The 27,666-nt window shown below is 38.9% G+C and overlaps 1 protein-coding gene across 8 annotated transcripts in view; it reads left to right on the plus strand.

Annotated features, from left to right (window-relative positions):
- Positions 1-27,666, plus strand: part of GRIN2B (glutamate ionotropic receptor NMDA type subunit 2B) — a 630,348-nt gene that overhangs the window by 165,509 nt on the left and 437,173 nt on the right. The window contains exon 1 of one of the 8 annotated variants that reach the window (XM_079936841.1): positions 20,764-20,871. The exons of the other annotated variants lie outside the window; for them this stretch is intronic. The gene's annotated coding sequence lies outside the window, so the exon portion shown is untranslated. Of the gene's footprint in view, positions 1-20,763; positions 20,872-27,666 lie in introns of those variants that run through there. 8 annotated transcript variants of the gene reach the window in all.

The following is a 27,666-nucleotide window of genomic DNA, read 5'->3' on the forward strand; positions in this document are numbered from 1 at the left end:
AATGTACTATACTTCTGCATCTTCTTAATTAGAAAAAGCAACTTAATATAGCATTTTCTTCATGAGTCAGTATCATCATTATGGAGCTTAATTTTTTTTATGTTGTGTTTGATTGATGCCCCTATGAGTGAGTGAACCTTATAGGGCTATTGCTCTCACGTAAAACGGCCCCTGGTTCATGTATGATTATAGTCAGGAGTTTGGCTGTATTTTCCCCAATGTTTGTTATTGCTTCTTAAGAATACCTTTATGCCCTTTCTAATGCAACCTGCATGTCCTTTATAATTTCAGAAAACTTAACAGTTTTCTAGAAAAAGCAGGCAAGCAGCTTATGAGGTCTGTGAGCTTTTACAGAATTGTAGGTCTTAGGTCCCCTGGTAGGCTCTGCTTCTTCTGTAGATAAGGTCCATGGGTTTTATTACAGCCGGTTTTCTTGCAAGGCACAGATCTTTTTGGCTTCTGGATTCGAGGTTATGGATGAGATATCTGTGACTGCTAGAAGTCTTCCTACTAACCTATTACCTGAAGTGTGGCATTTTCAGATGACATTAGAACTTATGTATACAATTGTTGAGCTAGCTATATAAAAATATATAAGGGATTGATAGGCAATAGCTAGAATTCTTCTGTTGACTCCTGTTTTGTTTTGTTTTGTTTTGTTTTGAGACAGTGTCGTGGGTTCATGCCACAGCTGCTATGTTCAAGTGTGGCTAAGCAGGCAAAGGTGGAAGGAGCTATGCTCATGTGAAATTTCAGCCTCTTAGCAGATGTCGCCTATTGTTGTTTAGCTATTCACTGAAGTCTTTCCCCACATTCCGTACAGTTGCAGCTGTTTTGTGTGTTGCTGCTGTTTCCCAGTAGTCCAAAGCTCTGCTGCTTTGCTTGATGCTGTGTTTGGATATGTGCCGATAGCATTTATCCTGCTCTCCTTGCCTGTGATTTTTCCGACATCAGCTTTCATATATAATAGCTCCTTGAGTGGCCTGCTGTCTTCTATTCTCTGCATACACACATTCCAGGGGCACGTCAACATGAGGATTATTTCAGTGCCAAGACTGACGGTATTCCTTCTGATGCTGGTGAGAGATCTGATTTTTAAGTTAACATTCCTAGATCTGGGAGACGGTATTGTTCCCTAATGCATAGACGTCTTTTATAACACATATAACATCATATTGTAAACATCTATTTATTGGTAAGTTCTATCATTTGAGTGACGGATTCTAGGATGCCTTGTGCTGCCCTTGTAATATTGTAGGTGTTTTGTCGTACCTGTTGCTGAACTGAACTGAACTGATGAAACCGCTCAAGAGGCTCTGTAAGGTGTGCGCAAATGATGCAGAGCTTTCAGCAAAACAAGTTCAGAATGCATTCTTGCTTATGGACCCTCAGTGTGTAATGCAGAGTAAGAGAGTAATGCTGGGTTACCTCTAAGCTTGGTCTGTCAGGTTCATAAAAGACACAGTGGCATTCTTCATGTACTTCTCTACTTCTTAGTCGATAGCTCAGCAGTAAATGGCTTCTTTAGGCTTACAACAGCTCACTGTTCTTTCTTGACTCTGTAAAGAATTTCATGATAAATCCATGCCAATTGCTTCATTACCTCTCCATGGCATTTGATGATGCCTGTAACCTAGACATTACCCTTCAATCTGGATACTTTGAAAAGGTTGTACACAGTAGAGCATGGCACTACTCTCTTTTATTGGTGGTATGGAACAGGTTAGATAGGACACTGTCTATTATTAGGTGACTGCATGAGTCAACACTGCTGCATTAAAAATAATGCCAAAATGTTCAGTTGCTCATAATAACAAATATTTATTTTCTTAATCATGTGTCTGTGGGTCAGCAGGGTTTCAGCTGGGGTTTGGCTGAACATGGTTGAGCTCAGCTGGGCTTGGCGTCAGGCTCAAGACTGGATGTAGATCTACTTCGTGCTTCTTTATTTTAGGACCAATCACCATCCAAGGTATGCTCTTCTGATGATGGACCACAAGGGTACAAGACCCAAGCCAGATCATGAGAATACATTTAAAGCCCCTGCTGATGTATCACTGGATAAGTAAGTCACACAGCCAAGCCCAACATCAATGGGGCAAAGAAATATACTCCTGCTACTCTAGGGAGAGGCACTACAAAGCCACATTATACAGATATTTCCAGCTATTGTTGTATGAAGAGGTCAGTGAGACCTCTCTGCAAAACAAAATCAAATATAAAACTGGATAAAATTGTCAGTAACAACCATTTCAAGGCTATGGACATTGAGCAAAGGGAGATAATAATTGAGAAGGATTTATTCCTGAAAAAATCTGCAAGAATTTTGGGTACGAGCTGTGGGAATACGCACCTTTTCTGCTTGGAGATGCTTCCCCAGCCCATGCTGGTCGGTGAAAGCTGTAGTTTACCAAATAAAAACTCCAGAAAGCCAAGACAAAGTCTTGAAGCAGCAAGAGGCAAATGACTCATCATGTATGGAAAACAGTACAAACAATGGCTGACTTCTCACAAAAATATGGGGTGTAGAAAGTAGTGGAAGAACACATCCAAAGTGCTAATAGAAAAAATGAAAACAAAGACTCTTTACCAGGAATTTTCTATCTAGTAAGACCATCTTTCAAAATGAAGACAGAATATAGATCTTCTCAGGTAAATGAAAACAGATCTGCCCTGTAAGAAATTCTAAAGGCTATCCTTCAAGCTGAAAGGAAATGGTGATAGCACATGTGACTCAACTCAGCAGGAAGGAATGAAGAACACTGAAAATGTTAAATATGTGAGTAAACATAAAAGAATATTTATTGTTTTTTCTTAATTTCTTTAAAAACAAAGACTATGTGAAGCCACAATTATAATGCTACATTTTGGGGGATGCATAGCTGTAATATGTATGACAATACCAGCACTAAGGGGCTTCCCTGGTGGCGCAGTGGTTGAGAGTCCGCCTGCCGATGCAGGGGACACGGGTTCATGCCCCGGTCTGGGAAGATCCCACATGCCGTGGAGTGGCTGGGCCCGTGAGCCATGGCCGCTGAGCCTGCGCGTCCGGAGCCTGTGCTCCGCAACGGGGGAGGCCACAACAGTGAGAGGCCCGTGTACCGCAAAAAAAAAAAAAAAAAAAAAAAACAAATACTAGCACTAATATGAGAGGGGAAAATCAGAGCAAAGTTGCTGTGTTATTATTACTATTACTGTTACTGTTATTGTTATTATTCTGGAGCAGATTGTGATGAGTTAAAGATATATATTGTAGGGAGGACCTTCAAGATGGTGGAAGAGTAAGATGTGGAGATCACCTTCCTCCCCACAAATGCATCAAAAATACATCTACATGTGGAACAGCTCCTACAGAACACCTACTGAACCCTGGCAGAACACCTCAGACGTCCCAAAAGGCGAGAAAATCCCCACATACCTGGGTAGGGCAAAAGAAAAAAGAAAAAACAGAGACAAAAGAATAGGGATGGGACCTGCATCTGTGGGAGGGAGCTGTGAAGGAGGAAAAGTTTCCACACACTAGGAAGCCCCTTCACTGGAGGAGATGGGGATGGACGGGGTGGGGGGAAGCTTTGGAGCCGCGGAGGAGAGCGCAGCACAGGGGTGCAGAGGGCAAAGCGGAGAGATACCCGCACAGAGGATCAGTGCCGACCAGCACTCACCAGCCTCAGAGGCTTGTCCGCTCACCCGCCAGGGTGGGTGGGGGCTGGGGGCTGAGGCTCGGGCTTCGGAGGTCGGATCCCAGGGAGAGGTCTGGGGTTGTGGCTGCATGAACACAGCCTGAAGTGGGCTAGTGCGCCACAGCTAGACAGCAGGGAGTCTGGGGAAAAGCCTGGACGTGCCTAAGAGTCAAGAGACCATTGTGTCAGGGTGCACGAGGAGAGGGGATTCCTTCTCTGTGTGCCCACAGAGAGCAGAGCACTGCCTAAATGAGCTCCAGAGATGGGCGTGAGCCATGGCTATCAGCTCAGTCCCCAAAGACGGGCATGAAACGCAAACGCTGCTGCTGCAGCCCCCAAGAATCCTGTGTGGAAGCACAGGTCACTATCCACACCCCCCTGGGAGCCTGTGTAGCCCGCCACTGCCACGGCCCCGTGACCCAAGGACAAGTTCCCCGGGAGAACGCACGGTGTGCCTCAGGCTGTTGCATGTCATGCTGGCCTCTGCCACCGCAGGCTCACCCCGCATTCCAATTATAACTACGGTACGCCCCCCTCCTCCCGGCCTGAGTGAGCCAGAGCCCCCTAATCAGCCGCTGCTTTAACCCCATCCTGTCTGGGTGGGAACAGACACCCTCAGGCGACCTACATGCAGAGGTGGGACCAAAACCAAATCTGAACCCCAGGAGCTGTGCGAACAAAGAAGAGAAAGGGAAATCTCTCCCAGCAGCCTCAGAAGCAGCAGATTATATCTCCACAGTCAACTTGATGTACCCTGCATCTATGGAACACCTGAATAGAAAACAAATCATCCCAAAATTGAGGCAGTGCACTTTGGGAGTAAATGTAGACTTGGGGTTTGCTGTCTGTGACTGATTTGTTTCTGATTTTTATGTTTCTCTGAGTATAGATATTAGCACTTGTTATCATTGGTGGACTTCTTTATTGGTTTGGTTGCTCTCTTCTTTCTTTTTCTCTTTCCTTTTTTTCCCTTAAAATTTTTCCTTTTTATTTTAATAATTTGTTCTATTTATTATTTTTTTTCCTTCTTTTTTTCTCCCTTTTCTTATAAGCCGTGGGGCTGACAGGGTCTACTGCTCCAGCCTGGTGTCAGGCCTGAGCCTCTGAGTTGGGAGAGCTGAGTTCAGGACATTGGACCACCAGAGACTTACTGGCACCACGTAATATCAATCAATGAGAGCTCTCCCAGAGATTTCTGTCTCAACGCTAAGACCCAGCTCCACCCAATGGCCAGCAAGCTCCAGTGCTGGACACCTCATGCCAAACAACTAGCAAGACAGGAATGCAACCGCACACATTAGCAGAGAGGCTGCCTAAAGTCATACTAAGTTCACAGATACCCCAAAACACACCACTGGACGCGGCCCTGCCCACCAGAGAGACAAGACACAGCCCCACCCGCCAGAGAACAGGCACCAGTCCCCTCCACCAGGGAGCCTACACAAGCTACTGAACCAACCTCACCCACTGGGACAGACACCAAAAGCAACGGTAGCTACAAACCTGCAGCCTGCGAAAAGGAGACCCCAAACACAGTAAGTTAAACAAAATGAGAAGACAGAGAAATACGCAGCAGATGAAGGAGCAAGGTTAAAACCCACCAGACCAAACAAGTGAACAGAAAATAGGCAGTCTAGCTGAAAAAGAATTCAGAGTAATGATAGTAAAGATGATCCAAAAATACAATGGAAAAAATACAAGAAACGTTTAACAAGGACCCAGAAGAACTAAAGAGCAAACAAATGATGATGAATGACACAACAAATGAAATTAAAAATTCTCTAGAAGGAATCAATAGCAGAATAACTGAGGCAGAAGAACAGATAAGTGACCTGGAAGATAAAATAGTGTAAATAACTACCACAGAGCAGAATAAAGAAAAAAGAATGAAAAGGATTGAGGACAGTCTCAGAAACCTCTGGGACAACATTAAACACACAAACTTTCAAATTATAGGGGTCCCAGGAGCAGAAGAGAAAAAGAAAGGGTATGAGAAAATATTTGAAGAGATTATAGTTGAAAACTTCCCTAACATGGGAAAGGAAATAGTTAAACAAGTCCAGGAAGCGCAGAGAGTCCCATACAGGATAAATGCAAGGAGAAACATGCCAAGACACGTATTAATCAAACCAGCAAAAATTAAATACAAAGAAAATACATTAAAAGCAGCAAGGGAAAAACAACAAATAACATACAAGGGAATCCCCATAAGGTTAACAGCTGACTTTCAGCAGAAACTCTGCATGCCAGAAGGGAGTGGCAGGACATATTTAAAGTGGTGAAAGGGAAAAACCTACAACCAAGATTACTCTACCCAGCAAGGATCTCATTCTGATTCAACGGAGAAAGTAAAACCTTTAAAGACAAGCAAAAGCTAGGAGAATTCAGCACCACCAAACCAGCTTTACAACAAATGCTAAAGGAACTTTTCTAGGCAGGAAATACAGGAGAAGGAAAAGACCTTCAAAAACAAACCCAAAACAATTAAGAAAATGGTAATAGGAACATACATATCTATAATTACCTTAAATGTAATTGGATTAAATGCTCCAACCAAAAGACATAGACTGGCTGAATGGATATAAAAACAAGACCCGTATGTATGCGGTCGAGAAGAGACCCACTTCAGACCTAAGGACACATACAGATTGAAAGTGAGGGGATGGAAAAAGATATTCCATGCAAATGGAAATCAGAAGAAAGCTGCAGTAGCAATTCTCATATCAGACAAAATAGACTTTAAAATAAAGCCTATTACAAGAGACAAAGAAGGACACTACGTAATGATCAAGGGATCAATCCAAGAAGAAGATATAACAATTGTAAATATTTATGCACCCAACCTAGGAGCACCTCAATACGTAAGGCAAATGCTAACAGCCATAAAAGGAGAAATCGACAGTAACACAATCATATTACGGGACATTAACACCCCACTTTCACCAATGGACAGATCATCCAAAATGAAAATAAATAAGGAAACACAAGATTTAAATGACACATTAAACCAGATGGACTTAATGAATATCTATAGAACATTCCATCCAAAACCAACAGAGTACATTTTCTTCTCAAGTGCTCATGGAACATTCCCCAGCATAGATCATATCTTGGGTCACAAATCAAGCCTTGGTAAATTTAGGAAATTTAGGAAAATTGAAATTTTGAAGAAGGCTAAACAATACGCTACTGAATAACCAAGAGATCACTGAAGAAATCAAAGAGGAAATCAAAAAATACCTAGAAACAAATGACAGTGAAAACACGCAACCCAAAACTTATGGGATGCAGTACAAGCAGTTCTAAGAGGGAAGTTTATAACAATACAAATCTACCTCAAGAAACAAGAAAAATCTCAAATAAAGAATCTAACCTTACACCTAAAGCAATTAGAGAAGGAAGAACAAAGAAACCCTAAAGTTGGCAGAAGGAAAGAAATCATAAAGATCAGATCAGAAATAAATGAAAAAGAAATGAAACAATAGCAAAGATCAATAATACTAAAAGCTGGTTCTTCAAGAAGATAAACAAAATTGATAAACCATTAGCCAGACTCATCAAGAAAAAAAGGGAGAAGACTGAAACCAACAGAATCAGAAATGAAAACAGAGAAGTAACAACTGACGCTGCAGAAATACAAAGGATCATGAGAGACTACTTCAAGGAACTGTATGCCCATAAAATGGGCAACCTGGAAGAAATGGACAAATTAGTAGAAAAGCACAACCTTCTGAGACTGGACCAGGAAGAAATAGAAAATATAAACAGACCAATCACAAGCAGTAACATTGAAACAGTGATTAAAACTCTTCCATCAGGGCTTCCCTGGTGACGCAGTGGTTGAGAGTCCGCCTGCTGATGTAGGGGATGTGGGTTCGTGCCCCGGTCCAGGAAGATCCAACGTGCCGCGGAACGGCTGAGCCCGTGAGCCATGGCCGCTGAGCCTGCGCATCTGGAGCCTGTGCTCTGCAAAGGGAGAGGCCACAACAGTGAGAGGCCCGCGTACCGCAAAAAAAAAAAAAAAAAAATCTTCCAACAAACAAAAGCCCTGGACCAGATGGCTTCAGAGGCGAATTCTATGAAACATTTAGAGAAGAGCTAATACCTATCTTTCTCAAACTCTTCCAGAATATAGCAGAGGGGATAACACTCCGAATCTCATTGTACGAGGCCACCGTCACCCTGATACCAAAACCAGACAAAGATGTCACAGAAAAAGAAAACTACAAGCCAATATCACTGATGACCATAGATGCAAAAATCCTCAACAAACTACTAGCAAACAGAATCCAACAGCACATTAAAAGGATCATACACCATGATCAAGTGGGGTTTATCCCAGAGATGCAAGGATTCTTCAATGTATGCAAATCAATTAATGTGATACACCATATTAACAAATTGAAGGATAAACACCTTATGATAATCTCAATAGATGCAGAAAATGCTTTCAACAAAATTCAACACCAATTTATGATAAAAACTCTCCAGAAAGTAGGCATAGAGGGAACCTACCTCAACATAATAAAGGCCATATATGACAAACTCACAGCCAACATTGTTCTCAGTGGTGAAAAGCTGAAACCATTTCCTCTAAGATCAGAAACAAGACAAGGTTGCCCACTCTTACCACTATTATTCAACATAATTTTGGAAGTGTTAGGCATAGCCATCAGAGAAGAAAAAGAAATAAAAGGAATCAAATCAGAAAAGAAGAAGTAAAACTGTCACTGTTTGCAGAAGACATGATACTATACATAGAGAATCCTAAAGATGCTATCAGAAAGCTACTAGAGCTAATCAATAAATTTGGTAAAGTAGCAGGATACAAAATTAATGCACAGAAATCTCTTGCATTCCTATGCACTAATGAGAAAAAATCTGAAAGAGAAATTAAGGAAACGCTCCCGTTTATCATGGCAGCAAAAAGAATAAAATACCTAGGAATAAGCCTACCTAAGGAGACAAAAGACCTTTATGCAGAAAACTGTAAGACACCGATGAAAGAAATTAAAGATGATACAAACAGAGGGAGAGATATACCATGTTCTTGGATTGGAGGAATCAACATTGTGAAAATGATTATACTACCCACAGCAATCTACAGATTCAGTGCAATCCCTATCAAACTACCAATGGCATTTTTCACAGAACTAGAACAAAAAATTTCACAATTTGTATGGAAACACAAAAGACCCCAAATAGCCAAAGCAATCTTGAGAATGAAAAATGGAGCTGGAGGAATCAGACTCCATGACTTCAGAATATACTACAAAGCTACAGTAATCAAGACAGTATGGTACTGGCAGAAAAACAGAAATATAGATCAATGGAACAGGATAGAAAGCCCAGAGATAAACCCATGCACATATGGTCACCTTATTTTTGATAAAGGAGGCAAGAATATACAATGGAGAAAAGGCAGCCTCTTCAATAAGTGGTGCTGGGAAAACTGGACAGCTACATGTAAAAGTTTGGAATTAGAACACTCCCTAACACCGTACACAAAAATAAACTCGAAATGGATTAAAGACCTAAAGGTCAGGCCAGACACTATAAAACTCTTAGAGGAAAACATACGCACATCACTCTATGACTTAAATCACAGCAAGATCCTTTTTGACCCACCTCCTAGAGAAATGGAAAGAAAAATAAACAAATGGGACCTAATGAAACTTAAAAGCATTTGCACAGCAAAGGAAACCATAAACAAGATGAAAATACAACCCTCAGAATGGGAGAAAATATTTGCAAATGAATCAACTGACAAAGGATTAATCTCCAAAATATACAAGCAGCTCATGCAGCTCAATATCAGAAAAACAAACAACCCAATCCAAAAATGGGCAGAAGACCTAAATAGACATTTCTCCAAAGAAGATATACAGATTACCAACAAACACGTGAAAGGATGCTCAATGTCACTAATCATTAGAGAAATGCAAATCAAAACTACAATGAGGTATCACCTCCCAGTGGTCAGAATGGCCATCATCAAGAAATCTAGAGACAATAAATGCTGGAGAGGGTGTGGAGAAAAGGGAACCCTCTTGCACTGTTGATGGGAATGTAAATTGATACAGCCACTATGGAGAACAGTATGGAGGTTCCTTAAAAAACTAAAATTAGAACTACCATATGACCCAGCAATCCCACTACTGGGCATATACCCTGAGAAAACCATAATTCAAAAAGAGTCATGCACCCCAATATTCACTGCAGCACTTTTTACAATAGCCAGGACATGGAAGTAACCTAAGTGTCCATTGAAAGATGAATGGATAAAGAAGGTGTGGCACATATATACAATGGAATATTACTCAGCCATAAAAAGAAACGAAATTGAGTAAATTGTAGTGAGGTGTATAGAACTGGAGTCTGTCATACAGCGTGAGGCAAGTGAGAAAGGGAAAAACAAATACCGAATGCTAACACATATATATGGAATCTAAAAAAAAAAAAAAAAAAGGTTTGACAAACCTAAGGGCAGAACAGGAATAAAGAGGCAGACGTAGAGAATGGACTTGAGGACACTGACAGGGGGAAGGGTAAGCTGGGACGAAGTGAGAGAGTGGCATGGACATGTATACACTACCAAATGTGAAATAGATAGCTAGTGGGAAGCAGCCGCATAGCACAGGGAGATCAGCTCGGTGCTTTGTGACCACCTAGAGGGGTGGGATAGGGAGGAGATGCAAGTCGGGGGGATATGGGGACATATGTATACATATAGCTGATTCACTTTGTTGTACAGCAGAAACTGATACGACATCGTAAAGCAATTACAGTCCAATAAATATGTTAAAAAAGGGATGTATATTGTAATCCTTAGATGAACTATTAAGAAAATAATTTTTAAAATATAGCTAAACCATTAATAGAGGAAAGAGCAAGATCCAACTAAATGCTGTCTATAAGAGACATATTTTATATTCAAAGAGCCAAATAGTATTTTTTGTTTTGTTTTGTTTTTGCTATACGTGGGCCTCTCACTGTTGTGGCCTCTCCCGTTGTAGAGCACAGGCTCCGGACGCGCAGGCTCAGCGGCCATGGCTCACGGGCCCATCCGCTCCGTGGCATGTGGGATCTTCCCGGACTGGGGCACGAACCCGTGTCCCCTGCGTCGGCAGGCGGACTCTCAACCACTGCGCCACCAGGGAAGCCCCGAGCCAAATAGTTTCAAAGTAAAAGGATGGAAAAGCAAGTAGTAACCATTAAAAAACTGGAGTGACTTGGTTAATATAAAATCTAGGCTTTAAGACAAGAAATATTACTACAGACAAAAGGAAGCATTGCATACTGATAAAGTTTTCAGTACCCCAGGAAGAAGTAACAACTATTAATATATAAATACCTAACACCAAGGCACGAAAATACATGTGTCAAAGACTGACAGAATTAAAAGATAGGGAGACAGTTCAGTATTGTAGTGGTTGAAAATTTCAACATTCCTCTCTCAGTAATTGATAGAACTAGACAGAATATTCAAGACTTGAACAACACTAGCAAGCAACTAGACATAAATAACATAGAATGCTCCATCCAGCAACAGCAGAATATACATTCTGTTCAAGGGCACGTGGAACTCTCTCCATATTAACTGTATTATAGGCCACAAAATAAGTCAAACTATTTTTTTTTTTTTTGCGGTACACGGCCTCTCACTATTGTGGCCTCTCCCGTTGCGGAGCACAGGCTCTGGACGTGCAGGCTCAGCGGCCATGGCTCATGGGCCCAGCCGCTCCGCGGCATGTGGGATCTTCCCGGACCGGGGCACGAACCCGTGTCCCCTGCATTGGCAGGTGGACTCTCAACCACTGTGCCACCAGGGAAGCCAAGTCAAACTATTTTGACTACAACAAAATTAAATAAGAAACCAGCAACAGAAGGTAATTTGAGATTTCCCAAATATTTTGAATTTCACAATATGCTTTTGGAAAAACAGTGAGTCAAAGGTGACATCACAAGGTAAATTAGAAAATGTGCTGAATCGAATGGGAGCAAAAACCTAACATATCAAAATGTATGAGCTGTAGCTAAGGCAGTACTTAGAAGGGTACTTAACACTTTAAATGCTTATATTAGAAAGGAAAGAGATCTAAAATCAACAATCTAAGTTTCCACTTCAAGAAGCTAGATAAATATGAGCATGTCAAACCTCAAGTAAATAGAAGGAAAGAAATAATAATGACCAGAGAAGAAATAAGTGAAATAAAAATCAGAAGAACAATACAGAAAATCCATGAAAACCAAAATGTAAACAATCAACGAAATTGATAACCATTTACCTAGAAAAACAAAAAGAAAGAAAAGAAACAAAAAACAAATTAACAAAATCAAGAAAAGGAAGGAGAACATCACTACAGATGCTACAGAAATCAAAAGGATTCTCAGGGAGTATTATGAACCAATTTATGCCAACAAATTTGACAAGTTAGATGAAATGGTTAATATCTTTTTTTTTGTTTTTATCTATTTATTTATTTTAACATCTTTATTGGAGTATAATTGCTTTACAGTGGTGTGTTAGTTTCTGCTTTATAGCAAAGTGAATCAGTTATACATATACATATGTTCCCATATCTCTTCCCTCTTGCGTCTCCCTCCCTCCCACCCTCCCTATCCCACCCCTCTAGGTGGTCACAAAGCACCGAGCTGATCTTCCTGTGCTATGCGGCGGCTTCCCACTAGCTATCTATTTTACGTTTGGTAGTGTATATATGTCCATGCCACTCTCTCACTTTGTCACAGCTTACCCTTCCCCCTCCCCATATCCTCAAGTCCATTCTCTAGTAGGTCTGTGTCTTTATTCCCGTCTTGCCCCTAGCTTCTTCATGTCTTTTTTTTTTTTCTTAGATTCCATATGTATGTGTTAGTATACGGTATTTGTTTTTCTCTTTCTGACTTACTTTACTCTGTATGACAGATGGTTAATATCTTGAAAATAAACAAATTACCAAAACTCTCTCAAGAGAAAAACAGAAATATCAATAGACCTAAAATGCATAGCGATTGAATTAGTATGGTACGTCCCCTGCATGCGAACGACTTCTGTTCTGTGAGTGCATTCGTTAAGTCCAATTTGTTCGTAAGTCCACCAGTGTTAGCCTATGTACCCAACTAACACAATTGGCTATATATTAATAGTACTGTACTATAATAAGTTTGTAATACTTTTCACACAAATAATACATAAAAAACAAACAAACACAAAAAATAAAGAAAATGTTTTTAATCTTATAGTACCTTGAAAAGTATAGTACTACAGTACAACAGCTGGCATACAGGGGCTGGCATCAGGTGAACAGGCAAGAAGAGTACTGACTGGAGGAGGGAGAGGAGGTGGGAGATGGTAGAGCTGAAGGATGGTCAGCAATAGGAGATGGAGGGCAGGCTGCACTTTCACTCACGCCTGATGTTGATGGCACAGATTCTGGTTCCTTGCTGGAACCAGATGCACGTTTGCAGCTTTGAAAGTTCACAACTTGAAGGTTTGTATGTAAGGGACTTACTGCAATTTAAAATCTTTTTCATAGAAAATCCCAGGCCCAGGTGGATCGTTAGTAAATTTTATTAAACAGTTAGGGAAGACACAAACCAGTCCTATACAAATATTTTCAGGAATAAAAAGGAGGAGAGAACAGCTCCCGATTTGTTCTATGAGGCCAGTGTTTAGTGTGATAACTGATACCAAAGCCAAACAAAGATATCACAAGAAAGAAAACTATGAAGCAATTATTTCTGATGAACGTAAATGCAAGAATCCTCAACAAAATATTAGCAAAGTGGAACCAGCAACATATATAAAAAATTATATACCATGACCAAATAGGATTTACTCCTGGAGTGCAAGAGTGATTTTACATCTGAAAATCAATGCATATAGTATTTTATATTAATAGAAGGAAGAACAAAAACTACACAATTTTCTCAATAGACCCGGATAAATGTTTTGACAAATTCTAAGACCCATTTATGATAAAAACTCTCATCAAATTAAGAATATAAAGAAATATCCTCTATCTGAAAAAGGGCATGTATGAAAAATCTACAGCTAACATTATACTTAATTGTGAATAACTAAAAACTTTCCCACTGAGATTGGGTATAAGGCAAGAATGTCCACTCTTACTACTGTTATTCACCTTTTACTGAATGTTCCAGCCAATGTGATAAGGCAAGGAAAATAAATTAAAAGCCTTTATGCTTTTGTGTATGGATAACCCTAAGTTTGTATGTATGCATGCATATATATGCTAGAACTAATAAGTGAGTTTTGCAAGTTTGCGACATACAAAATCAATATACAAAAAGTAATTTTATTTCTGTATACTGACATTGAACTATCTGAAAATAAATTTAAGAAAGGAATTCCATTCACAAAAGTATTAAAAAGAAAAAAAAAATCTCAGGAATGGGTACAACAAAAGAAGTGAAGGGGATATATACTAAAATAGTACAAAACATTACTGCGAGAAATTATAGAATATCTAAATTCATGGAGAGATGTACCATATTCATGGATTATAAGACGATGTTATTAAGATAGCAATTATCCCCCAAATTATCTATAGATTTAACAGAGTCCCTATCAAAATTCCAGCAGGCTTTATTCTTTTAGAATTTGACAAGTCAATCCTAGAGTTTATATGGAAATGCAAACAACTTAAATTAGCAAAACAATTTTGAAAAAGAGAAGCCAGAAGATTTACACTGACTGATTTCAAACTTACTATAAGGCTACAGTCATCATACAATGTGGTATAAGGATAAACCTATAGATCAATGGAGCAGAATGTAGTCTAGAAATAATCTCTTACATTTATGGTGAACTGATTTTCAAAAAAGATGCAAACACAATTGAATCAGGGAAAGAATACTCTTTTAAACAAATTTTGTTGAGACAATTGGATATCCCTATGCAAAAATACGTAAATGAACTTAGATCCTTCATACTGTACACAAAAAAATGAATTCAAAATGGATCAAGGGCCTAAATGTAAGAGTAAGAACTATACTGTTTCTAGAAGGAAATGTAGGAGAAAATCTTTGTGATCTTAGGTTAGGCAAAGATATGTTTAACTCTGATATAAAAACAATCTATAAATGAGAAAATAGATAAATTGAACTTTATCAAAATTAAAATACATTACCCTTCAAAAGACACCATCAAGAAAATGAAAAGACAAGCCATAGACTAGGAGAAAATATTTGTAAATCACATATCTGATAAAGGACATATTCAGAATATATAACTCTTACAACTCAGTAATAAAAAGACAACTCAATTAAAAAATGGGCAGATTTGAATAGGTGTTTCACCAACGACATGCAAATGGCTAATAAGCACATGAAAAGATGAAATCATTTGGGAAAGGTAAATTAAAACTACAGTGAAGTATTACTACAGACCCACTAGATTGGCTGTTGTCAAAAAGTCTGACAGTATTGAGTGCTGGCAAGAAGATGGACAAACTGAAATCCTTCTACAATGCTCATGAGAATGGAAAATGTTACATACAGTTTAGAAAAAGTTAGGCAGTTTCTGGACAAGTTATACTTACCACACTGTCCAGCATTTCCACTCCTCTGTGTCTACTCAGGAGAAATGAAGACACACAAATATTTACTTGTGAACATTCACAGCAGCATTATTTTTAATAACACAAATTTGGAAATACCCCAAATATTAACTAGGAAATGGATAAGCAAAATGTGGTATATCCATATAGTAGTATACCACTTAGCAATAAAAAGGAATGAAGTCTGATACAGGAAGAAACATGAATGAATCTCAAAACTATTATATTAAGTAAAAGAAACCAGACACAAAAGACTATATATTGTGTGATTCCATTTATATAAAATTTCTAAAAAAGGAAAAATTATAGAGATGGTTGCCTAGGGCTGGGAGACGGGATTGATTGTCCACAGCATGAGGGCGTTTTGGGGGTAAGAGACATGTTGTAAAACTGCACTGTGGTGACTATTCCATTATTGTATAAATTTACCCAAAATCATTGAACTGTACACTTACAATGGGTGAATTTTATGGTACAAAAATTATACTTCAATAAACCTGTTAAAAGTCACATAGCAAAAAATACATAATAGATAATTATATAATAAGGATAATAATTCAATTTGTCACAGTAAACACACATGTTGTTGTGGCCTCTTCCGTTGCGGAGCACAGGCTCCGGACGCGCAGTCTCAGTGGCCATGGCTCACGCGCCCAGCCGCTCCGCGGCATGTGGGATCTTCCCGGACCGGGGCACGAACCCGTGTCCCCTGCATCAGCAGGCGGACTCTCAACCACTGCGCCACCAGGGAAGCCCAACACACATCTTTTTTTAAATAAAAGAAACTTGCTGGTGAATTTCTTGAGGCAAACTTGAATTGCTAACTTCTACAGCCCGTACTTAATATTGTCTTCAACCCCACTTTACATCCACATCTTTGTGGTTCCCCACTGCATCCCTGGCAATTAGCACAGGGCATATAGTAGGTGCTTAATAAGTATTTTTTGAATGATATGAAGAAAGGATGTCTTGAAACTCTAATTTTCAGTATCTATTATGCAGCAAAACCACACTCCATTTTTTAGTATCTAGTTGCATCGTAATTTTAGAATATTGTCAATTTTTTAAAAAGTTTTAATGCTTTAGTGCTCTTGCCAAGGAAGACACATCTGTAACTCAAATCATCCTAGCTATGGACTACTAACTGTTTAGACTCTTACGAAGTCCTGCAGCTTCTCTTGGCAGCCCAGGGAATATCTCACATGTGCTTAAGTGCAGTTTGCCCTCCTGTTATTCTCACTGCTCTTCTGGACTGAGTGGTTGCCTTGCTTGCAGCTATTCTCACTCTTCTAGGTATGGTGGATGGTGCCTCGTCTCAGTTGGCCCTCTGACCTAACTGTGAGCAAGCACCACAAGGCTGTATCATCAAACCACTGGGCCCGGCAGAGTGGTAACGAGAAGGACGGTGTCCGTCTGTGCTACTCCACCACTGAGCGTTGGCCATGTCAGTCATGCCCTGGAGGCTGCACCAGGCTCTCAGCACATCAAAGCTTTGGGGAGCCCCTACTGTGGAACTGGAGAAGATGCCTCCCTACCTCTTGGGTTGCATTGTGTTAGAAGTGTCCTGAGACAGTTCTGTTTAAGCCCTAAAGTGTTAGACAGTTCAGAGAGATTTTAGTTTTACTCATAGCCTTTTTTCTCCTTAGGATTCCAACCTGCACCAAAGGAGGGGTTTGGGAAGAGGTGTGCTTAGTCTGAATCATGGTGGTCTCAGAATCCCTATTCTCCTCCGACTTGAGGGGTCAGTCTTGTATTTTAGGATCCCCTGGCAAGGGTATGCCCTCAACTTGACAAACACATTCGGATGTGCCTGAAAACACAGCAATGGATGAGGCTCAGTGGTGAGCTTTACTACTGATACATTTGGAAATTTACCATTATTATTAAGAAGTCCCTAGTACAGCCCCTTGGACAATGGACATTTTCAAAAACTATTGGACCTACTTTTTAAAAAATCTTGTTAAAATTGTCTTTATTTAAATACCAGAAGCCTAAACTATACAATTAGTTGATAACATATTATTTACAATTGTGATAGTGGAAGAATTTCTTCTCTTTTCCTGGATTATGGCTGCTTGAGCAAGATGATAAATAGAACGTAAATGGTAAATGTCACAGTGAGGAGTATATTTTGCATAATCACTGTGACTTTAAGCATGATCTTCTTCAGAAATCGGCCTCTGGCATATGTTGAACCTCTGCTGTGTCACAGGCCGTTAATTGCTTCCCCAAATGTATCATCTATTTGTCCCTTTGTGACCAAATCCTTGCAGTGGACCCAGCTGAAAACATTATTTCCCAGCCTCCCTTGCAGATTGATGTGGCCAATGAGATATAAGTGGAAGAAAACCTTTAGGAAGCTTCCTTAAAGGTAAGGGGATGAGCATTCTTTCTTCTTTCTTCCTGGCGATGTGACAGCTGGAATTAGAAGTCATGTGTTAGGAAGACTGAGAAGAAAGATGCAATGAGCCTGGTCCTCTGAAGACTTTGAGGACTCACCGTGGTGACTCTCGTCTGCGTGCATATGCCTTCTTTTAGGGTTAAGGGAGAAATAATGGTCTATATTGTTTAAGACACTCTTTGTTTGTTTGTCTTTTCTGGAATACACAGCCAAGGGTTATTGCTAAAGAATACATCTGTTAAACACAAGAGGAAGATGAACTGTCCCTGATATCAGAAGCATAAAGCACCTGACTATTATCTATTGATTCAGGTATGGTTCATTATGAAACAACATCTCAAAGGGCAGCTGTTACAGCATCCAGTTTATCTGAAGCATTTCATATATTAGTTAAAAATAAATGATTACATTTGTGAATCATGGAGTCATAAATGGCTCTGAAATGATGCTGAGCTAAATACCAAACGTCTGAGATTGAAGTTAGAGAGGATAATTCTCTTTCCCGTGCTGTGCCTCCTGGGGCCTTTGTTAAGAACAGTGCTAAATAAACCCCATTTCTAATCGATGAAAAGAATATCATATTGCCGTATGTCAGTTGTCTTACTTCTTCTGCCTCTAAGGGAGGGCTATTTATCTGTTAAAAAATAATACGTCAATAATATAAGAAATTTAGACAGTAATAAGGTACAAGGATCCTTAAACACTAAAACCTCCATTTATTGTTCCATAGATTAAATGGAGGAGTTTAAATTCTTAACTAAGAATTTTTTCAGATTTGTTGAGGTATAATTGACAAATAAAATTGTTAGATATTTAAAGTATACAACATGATGATTTGATATACATTTGCATTGTGAAAGGATTCTCCCCATGGAGTTAATTAACATATTTGCCTCACATATTTACATTTTTTAATGTTTATTTATTTATTTTTTCTTTATTTTCTTTCTGAGATATAGTAGATTTATTATATTACATTAGTTTCAGTATACAACATAGTGATTCAAACTTTTTATAAATTATACATCATTTAAAGTTATTATAAAATATTGGCTATATTCCCTGTGTTGTACAATATATCCTGGGAGCTTATTTATTTTATACATATTAGTTTGTACCTCTTAAACCCCTTCTCCTATCTTGCCCCTTCCCCTTTTCTTCTCCCCACTGGTAACCACTAGTTTGTTCTCTATATCTGTGAGTCTGTTTCTGTTTTGTTATATTCATTCGTTTGTTTGTATTTTAGATTTCACATATAAGTGATAATATACAGTATTTGTCTTTCTCTGACTTATTTCACTGAGCTTAATACCCTCCAGGTCCATCCATGTTGTTGCAAAAGGCAAAATTTCATTCCTTTTTTATGGCTGAGTAGTAAACCTGTGTGTGTGTGTGTGTGTGTGTGTGTGTGTGTGTGTATATGCCACATCTTTCTTTAGGCATTCATCTGTTGATGGACACTTAGGTTGCTTCCATATCTTAGCTATTGTAAATAGTGCTGCTATGAACATTGGGGCACATGTATCTTTTCAATTTAGTGTTTTCATTTTTTTCAGGATATATGCCCAGGAGTAGAATTGCAGGATCATATGGTAGTTCTACTTTTAGTCTTTTGAGGAACTCATACTGTTTTCCACAGTGACTCCACGAATTTACATTTCCAACAGTGTACCAGGATTCCCTTTCTCCACATCCTCACCAACATTTGTTATTTGTGTTCTTTTTGATGATAACCATTCTGACATGTGTGAGGTGATAGCTCACTGTGGTTTGGATTTGCATTTCTCTGATGATTATCAATACTGAGCATCTTTTCATTTGCCTGTTGGCCTTATATATGTCTTCTTTGGAAAAATGTCTATTTAGGTCTTAAGCCCATTTCTTATTTGGGTTGTCTGTTTTTTTTGATGTTGAGTTGCATGAGCTGTTTATTTTATATATATATATATATATATTAGCCCCTTATTGGTCGTATCACTTGCTGCTGCCAGTGTCTATGTCCTCAGCGTGAGCTCCAGTTGCCTCCCGTCTCTCCAGGAGACTCCCAGATCAGCAGGTAGGTCTGACTCAGGTTCCTTTCAAACTACTGCTTCTCCCCCTTAGTCCCAGAGTGTGTGAAATATTGTGTGTGCCCTTTAAGAGTGGAATCTCTATTTCCCACAGCCCTCAGGGTCTCCTAAAATAAGACCCGTTGGCCTTCAAAGCCAAATGCTGTGGAGGCTCGACTTCCTGGTGCAGGACCTTGGGGCTGGGGAGCCTGATGTGGGGTTCAAATCCCTTGCTCCTTAGGGAGAACCTTTTCAATTCTAATTATTCTCCCATTTGTAAGTCACCCACGGGGGAGCTTGGGTCTTGACTAAGCTGCAGCTCTGCCCCTCCTGTCCATCTCATGGTGATTCCTTCTTCATATCTTTAGTTGTAGAAGATCTTTTCTGCTGGATTCTGGTCTTTGTCATCAGTAGTTGCTCTGTAAATAGTGGTAGTTTTGGTGTGCCCATGGGAGCAGCTGAGCTCAGCATCTTCCTGCTCCACCATCTTGGCCAAGCTCCCCCAACCTTTTTTTTTTTTTTTTTTCTGGTGCGAACATTCAAGTTCTCTTTTTCTTAGTAGATTCCAGTTATACAACACAGTGTCATCAACTATAGTTATCATGCTATATATTAGATCCTCAGACCTTATTCAAAGAAATTTTTTTGTGCCTACCACAGTGCCTAGTATATTTTAGTCTATCTATTTATTTATTTTAAAATTATTATAATAATAATAACCAACCAGATTATTAATTCCCAGAAGATAGGAGCTATATCTTAAGTGTGTAGCCCAAGACATTTGCCTATAATAATCACAGTCATAATATGCCAAAGATAAATTAAAATACAGTTAAAATGAAAACCCTCATAATAATACCACAGGACATTTTGGGGTTCAGATATTGTAGGGGCTGGAGTCGTGCTTCCAGGAATTATTTGAGTTTGGGTGCTTTCGCATCTTAAACTGGTGCATTCTAACCAAGAGGTTTCTTTTTCATCCAAATTTACATAAGAGTGGAGGATTCTCTTAGAAGATGGGCTGGTACCCTGACCACTGCATCTCCAACTGAGGTTCGAATACATAAAATCATACCTATTGTATGGGAGTGGCTCCAGTTGAAGCTGGTTGCAGAATAGGACAATGGGACTCCTGAGAATAAACTATACACAAAGTAGAGGTGAGTCTGAAATAAAACCTGGGTTCAATATCTAGATATCTACAAGGAAAAAAAAATTATTACAAGGGAGTGATGGCTCTGGGTGAAGAGTATGGACAAGCATAAAGTTCATCCTTGCCCAGTGTATTAGTTTCCTAGGGCTGCTGTAACAAATTACTACAAACCTGGTGGCTTAAAACAGCAGAAATTTATTCTGTCACAGCTCAGGAGGCCAGGATTCTGAAATCAGGGTGCTGGTAGGGCCCTGCTCTTTCTGAAGGCTCTAGGGGAGGATCCTCCCTTGCTTCATTCAGCATCTGGTGGCAGTATAACTCCAATCTCTGCCTCTTGTCGGCTTGAGAATAATACTATGAGGTTCAAGGTCCTCCCTCTCTGCCTGTGGCTCCACCATCATCCTCTCCATCCTTAGTTACAGGTCCCTTGTGCTCTATGCCCTTGGAAATGGCTCCATTGTCTTTGACCTCTGGTCCCATGGTGGTCCCGCCTTCTGAGTCATTCTTCATTTTTTTTTTTTCTTAAGAGTAGCTCATGTTTGCAGCTGAGTGGCTCTAGGAATCTATTTCCTGTAGAATTTCAGGAGCAGACAACCTTTTTACATTTTGTCCAGTCTCCATACCTGTTGATCCAAGTTGTCAATGTTTGTGCTGGCATAATATTATCAAAACCCTTGTGGGCCTCCTACATACGTCAGGGGGGTTCATACCATCATACAAGAGAGTTCTTTACTGATTCCTCCTGGATAACCTCATCTCTATTCTTGGCTCCTGTTGAGATGGTTGATTGGAAAATGAGTCACACACCTAAAATCTCTCCCACAAAATGTTGTCCAGCTACGCTCTCGGCTTTTTCTCCAGAGCAGGCTCTCTCTACAGTGAATTTCCTAATTTTAGCATCCTTTGCAATATGGATAGGCTGAAAACCTCTCAAATCATCAAGTACTGGTTTCTTTTTACTTAGCAGTTCCTCCCTCAATTTTTTTTTCTTCTTGCATTTTACAATAAGCAGCAAAAACAAACTAACAAAGAAACAAACCCTAAAATCCAAAAACCAGGCATTTTGCTTAGAAATGTCCTCATCTAAATACTCAAGTTCATTTCTTGTAAGTTCTGCTTTTCCAAAGTAGAACACAGGTCACCCAAGTTCTGCCACCTTTTAACAAAGATTGCCTTTCCTCCAGTTTCCAGTAACATGTTCTCATTTCCTTCTGATATCTCACCAGAAATACCTTTAACATTCATATTTCCACTGATTATCTCCGTGAAGCAACCTAGTATTTTTCTGTGGAGCACCTCAGAATTCTTTCAGCCTCTGCCCAAAACCCAAACCCAAAGCCACTGCCACATTTTTAGGTATTTGTTACAGCAGCACCTCATTTCTCAATGCCAAAATTTGTATTAGGGTTCTACCAGAGAAACAGAAACAGTAGGAGATCCAGAAATCTCATTCTATCTATCTATCTATCTATGTATCTATCTATCTATCTATCTATCTATCATGTATCTATCGATCTATCATCTGTCATCTATTGTGTATCCATCATTCATCTATTTCAAGAAATTCGCTTATGCTGGTTGGCTTATGCTTATTTTGGCAAGTCCAAAATCTGTAGGGCGTGTCAGCAGACTGGAAACTCTCTCATAGGAGCTGACACTGCTATCCATGGGCAGATTCTCTTCTTCAGAGAAAATTAGTTTCGCACTTTTCATTTTATTTTATTTTATTTTATTTTTTAAACATCTTTATTGGAGTATAATTGCTTTACAATGGTGTGTTAGTTTCTGCTGTATAACAAAGTGAATCAATTATACATATACATATGTTCCCATATCTCTTCCCTCTTGCATCTCCCTCCCTCCCACCTTCCCTATCCCACCCCTCTAGGTGGTCACAAAGCACCAAGCTGATCTCCCTGTACCATGCAGCTGCTTCCCACTAGCTATCTATTTTACATTTGGTAGTGTATATATGTCCATGCCACTCTCTCACTTTGTCACAGCTTACCTTTCCCCCTCCCCAAATCCTCAAGTCCATTCTCTAGTAGGTCTGTGCCTTTATTCCCGTCTTGCCCCTTGCCCCTTGCCCCTTCATGACCATTTTTTTTCCCCTTAGATTCCATATATATGTGTTAGCATACGGTATTTGTTCTTCTCTTTCTGACTTACTTCACTCTGTATGACAGACTCTAGGTCCATCCACCTCACTACAAATAACTCAATTTCGTTTCTTTTTATGGCTGAGTAATATTCCATTGTATATATGTGCCACATCTTCTTTATCCATTCATCCGATGGTCGACACTTAGGTTGCTTCCATCTCCTGGCTATTGTAAATAGAGCTGCAATGAACATTTTGGTACATGACTCTTTTTGAATTATGGTTTTCTCAGGGTATATGCCCAGTAGTGGGATTGCTGGGTCATATGGTAGTTCTATTTGTAGTTCTTTAAGGAACCTCCATACTGTTTTCCATAGTGGCTGTATCAATTTACAACCCTCAGCAGTGAAAGAGGGTTCCCTTTTCTCCACACCCTCTCCAGCATTTATTGTTTCTAGAATTTTTCATGATGGCCATTCTGACTGATGTGAGATGATATCTCATTGTAGTTTTGATTTGCATTTCTCTAATGATTAATGATGTTGAGCATTCTTTCATGTGTTTGTTGGTAATCTGTATATCTTCTTTGGAGAAATGTCTATTTAGGTCTTCTGCCCATTTTTGGATTGCGTTGTTTGTTTTTTTGTTATTGAGCTGCATGAGCTGCTTATAAATTTTGGAGATTAATCCTTTGTCAGTTGCTTCATTTGCAAATATTTTCTCCCATTCTGAGGGTTGTCTTTTGGTCTTGTTTATGGTTTCCTTTGCTGTGCAAAAGCTTTGAAGTTTCCCATTTGTTTATTTTTGTTTTTATTTCCATTTGTCTAGGAGGTGGGTCAAAAAGGATCTTGCTGTGATTTATGTCATACAGTGTTCTGCCCATGTTTTCCTCTAAGAGTTTGATAGTTTCTGGCCTTACATTTAGATCTTTAATCCATTTTGAGCTTATTTTTGTGTATGGTGTTAGGGAGTGTTCTAATCTCATAGTTTTACATGTGGCTGTCCTGTTTTCCCAGCACCACTTATTGAAGAGGCTGTCTTTTCTCCACTATATATTCTTGTCTCCTTTTTCAAAGATAAGGTGACCATATGTGCATGGGTTTATCTCTGGGCTTTCTATCCTGTTCCATTGATCTATAGTTCTGTTTTTGTGCCAGTACCATACTGTCTTGATTACTGTAGCTTTGTAGTATAGTCTGAAGTCAGGGAGTCTGATTCCTCCAGATCCATTTTTCATTCTCAAGATTGCTTTGGCTATTCGGGGTCTTTTGTGTTTCCATACAAATTGTGAAATTTTTTGTTCTAGTTTTGTGAAAAATGCCAGTGGTAGTTTGATAGGGATTGTATTGAATCTGTAGATTGCTTTGGGTAGTAGAGTCATTTTCACAATGTTGATTCTTCCAATCCAAGAACATGGTATATCTCTCCATCTATTTGTATCATTTTTAATTTCTTTCATCAGTGTCTTATAATTTTCTGCATAAAGGTCTTTTGTCTCCTTAGGTAGGTTTATTCCTAGATATTTTATTCTTTTTGTTGCAATGGTAAATGGCAGTGTTTTCTTGATTTCACTTTCGGATTTTTCATCATTAGTGTATAGGAATGCCAGAGATTTCTGTGCATTAATTTTGTATCCTGCATCTTTACCAAATTCATTGATTAGCTCTAGTATTTTTCTGGTAGCATCTTTGGGATTCTCTATGTATAGTATCATGTTATCTGCAAACAGTGACAGCTTTACTTCTTCTTTTCTGATTTGGATTCCTTTTATTTCCTTTTCTTCTCTGATTGCTGTGGCTAAAACTTCCAAAACTATGTTGAATAAGAGTGGTGAGAGTGGGTAACCTTGTCTTGTTCCTGATCTTAGTGGAAATGGTTTCAGTTTTTCACCATTGAGGACGATGTTGGCTGTGGGTTTGTCATATATGGCCTTTATTATGTTGAGGAAAGTTCCCTCAATGCCTACTTTCTGGAGGGTTTTTATCATAAATGGGTGTTGAATTTTGTTGAAAGCTTTCTCTGCATCTATTGAGATGATCATATGGTTTTTCTCCTTCAGTTTGTTAATATGGTGTATCATGTTGATTGATTTGCGTATATTGAAGAATCCTTGCATCTCTGGGATAACCCCCACTTGATCATGGTGTATGATCCGTTTAATGTGCTGTTGGATTCTGTTTGCTAGTATTTTGTTGAGGATTTTTGCCTCTAGGTTCATCAACGATATTGGCCTGTAGTTTTCTTTCTTTGTGACATCCTTGTCTGGTTTTGGTATCAGGGTGATGGTGGCCTCGTAGAATGAGTTTGGGAGTGTTCCTCCCTCTGCTATATTTTGGAAGAGTTTGAGAAGGATAGGTGTTAGCTCTTCTCTAAATGTTTGATAGAATTCGCCTGTGAAGCCATCTGGTCCTGGGCTTTTGTTTGTTGGAAGATTTTTGATCATAGTCTCAATTTCAGTCGCACTTTTTACAAAGCAGCTTTATTGAGATATAATTCACATGCCATAAACTTCACCCACTTAAAGTGTACAATTCAGTGGTTTTTAGTATATTCACAGATATGTGCAACTGTCGCCACAGTCAATTTTACAGTTGTTTTCATTACCTCAAAAAAGAAACTCCATATTCTTTAGCTTTCACTTCCCATTTCCCCATTCCCTAAAGCTACTTCGCTGATGTACAAGCCTAAGGAACCACTAATCTACTTTCTGTCTCTACAAATTTACCTATTTTGGAATTTTATATACTTGGAGTTATATAGTACGTGGTCTTTTGTTACTGGATTCTTTCACTTAGCATGATATTTTTGAGGTTCTTCTATCCTGTGACATGTATCAATACTTCAGTCCTTTTTATGGCTGAGTAATATTCCAGTTAATGGATTGTTAGATTCAGATGAATTATCCATTCACTTGTTGATGGACACTTGGGGTGTTTCCACCTTTGGGCTAGTATGAACCATGCTGCTATAAACATTTGTGTACAATTTTCCATGTGGGCATATGGTTCTCATTTCTCTTGGGTCTATACCTAAGAGTGGAATTACTAGATCATATGCTAACTCATGTTTAATCATTTGACGAGCTGCCGGACTATATCCAAAATAGTTGGGCCGTTTTATATTTTCACTGGCAATGCATAAGACTTCCAGTTTCTCCATATTCTCATCACTTGTTGGCTATCTGTCTTTTTGATTCTAGCCATCTTAGTAGGTGTGACGTGGTATCTCATTGTGGTTTTAACTTAGTAATTATGTTGAGCATCCTTTTGCATGCTTATTGGCTACTATATATCTTCTTTGGAGAGATGATTATTTGGGTACTTTGCCCATTTTTTATTGGGCTCTCCTATTAGTGAGTTGTAAGCATCCTTTATATAGCATATAAAGTATCTTATTAAATATACAACTTGCAAATATTTTCTCCCATTATGTGGGTTGTCTTTTCACTTTCTTGATGGTGTTCCTTGAATCACTGAAGTTTTAAATTTTGATTAAGTCTAATTTCTTTTTCTTCTGTTGCCTGTGTTTTTGTTGTCTTACCTAAGAATCCTTTGATAAACACAAGGTCATGAAGATTTTTCCCCTACATTTTCTTCTGAGTTATAGTTGTTGCCTTTATATTTAGGTTTTTGGTTCATTTTGAGTAAAATTTTGTATATTGTATAAGACGAAGTTCCAACTTCATTTTTTGCGCAAGACTATCCAGTTGTCCCAGCACCATTTGTTAAGGAAACTGTTGTTTCCCGTTGAATGGTCTTGGCACCCTTGTCAAAAATCAGTTTGCTATAGATAGATGAGTTTATCTCTGGGCTCTCATTTCTATTTTGTTGGTCTATATGTTTATCTTTGTCGACACTGTCTTGTATACCATTGCTTTGTAAATACATTTTGAAGTTGGGAGGTGTGAGTTCTTTCTTCTTTTTCAAGATTGCTTTTTTGCTGAGGCCTTTGCACTTGCATATCAATTTTAGAATCAGCTTGTCAGTCTGTACCAAGTCAGCTGGTATTTTGACAGAGATTGTATTGAATCTGTAGTTCAGTTTGGAGAGTATTTCCATTTAACAATCTTAAATCTTCCAATCCATAAACATGGTGTTATTCCATTTATTTAGATCTTTAGGTACTCTCCACAGTCTTTTGTAGTTTTCAGAATATGTTTTGCATTACTTTTGTTCAAATTTATTCCTAAGTAATTTATTTTATTTTTTGGTGCTATTGTGAATGGAATTTTTTTCTTAATTTCATTTTCAGATTGATCATAGCAGCTGCATAGCACAGGGAGATCAGCTCAGTGCTAGAGGGGTGGGATAGGGAGGGTGGGAGGGAGACGCAAGAGGGAGGAGATACGGGGATATATGTATATGTATAGCTGATTCACTTTGTTATAAAGCAGAAACTAACACACCATTGTAAAGCAATTATACTCCAATAAAGATGTTAAGAAAAAAAGTGTATAGAACTACAATTCATTTTTGTATATTGATCTTGTATCTTATAATCTTGCTGAACTCATTTATTAGTTCTAACATTTTTTTCAAGTGGATTCCTTAGTATTTTTCTAGATATAGAAATATAGAAAAGATGACAAGTTATGATAGATCATATCTTTTTTTAATAAAAATGTTCTGTATCTTTTAAAAAATATTTACTTGGTTGTGCTGGGTCTTAGTTGTGGCAAGTGGGCTCCTTAGTTGAGGCTCC

The sequence above is a fragment of the Stenella coeruleoalba genome (genome assembly GCF_951394435.1).
Source record: "Stenella coeruleoalba genome assembly, chromosome: 11".
NCBI classification, from domain to species: domain Eukaryota; kingdom Metazoa; phylum Chordata; class Mammalia; order Artiodactyla; family Delphinidae; genus Stenella; species Stenella coeruleoalba.